Raw genomic sequence first — 1,051 nt, 5'->3', positions numbered from 1 at the left:
AACACATAGTACTAAGATAATATATGTCATTTTTGGAAATGACTTGACAAGAAATGCTCAATGAAGACGACGGTGATGTTAATAATGGGAAATAAATAAAAAATAATTACTGTCAAGCAAATGACTATATAATTGCAAAATCAGATGTGTCTGTATTTTCTGCACACAGTTAATCTGAACGGTGCTCGTGTAGATAGAGTGTAGTTAGCTAAAGGGTAACATTAAATATATATACAGATAAGTCAAACAGGGAGCACAAATACTGGAACACCTATTAAACAAAAGGAAACAACAAAAGTTTTTTTTTATTACAAAATGATCGAAAGCAACGCTATTCCAGCTCTGTTCCATGACGAAGGAAGCCATGTGTGCGACTGCTACGGGAAGCAACAGTCGACGTTTCTTTTAACTGCAGTCAGCCTTCTTCCATTGACTAACGATGATAGTCAAGCAGATCCACTAGGACTCCCTTCTAACTCTTGAGAGCCAGTCGTATATTTCATTTGTAGTTCTATTTTGGGTAATACAGCGGCAGCTTATGCGATGCGACGCGGCGCTGTTCCTTCTCCGAGCAGCAGTCTCTCTTCTGTCGTCCAAAACGGCCATATTCTTGGATTTGTCTTGGAAGGCCGCCTTAATAGAGATTCCCTTTCAGCCACACTCAAGTATACATAGACTCAGACTATTCGGCTGTTGCTGCTGCCTTCTTGGCTCAGAACAGCTACTTCCAAACTGCTTTTCGTGAGCCTATCTCCCTAAGGACATCCGGCTGTAGCACACTTTCCTGTGGAGGTAAAAGAAAGGTTGGCTCTTTTACTAACGGTCGTCGCTAACCGTTAGCTTAGCTGCGAGATCAGCGGCTCTTCACGTACCGGACGTATTACTATTCATACATTTTCAGGGTGGGATATCAACTAAATTCAGTTGAATCAATGTAGAATTTTATGGTACTGTTGTTACGTCATTGTTATCACTTTAGTTCAAACGGAAATTGGTGCGACCGTGAATCAAAGTCATAAGTCTATGAATGCTTCATATAAGTGCCAATATG

The sequence above is a fragment of the Varroa destructor genome, unplaced genomic scaffold (genome assembly GCF_002443255.2).
Source record: "Varroa destructor unplaced genomic scaffold, Vdes_3.0 BEIS01000005.1, whole genome shotgun sequence".
NCBI lineage: Eukaryota > Metazoa > Arthropoda > Arachnida > Mesostigmata > Varroidae > Varroa > Varroa destructor.
The sequence above is the reverse complement of the archived record's forward strand: the minus strand, read 5'-3'. Positions refer to the sequence as shown.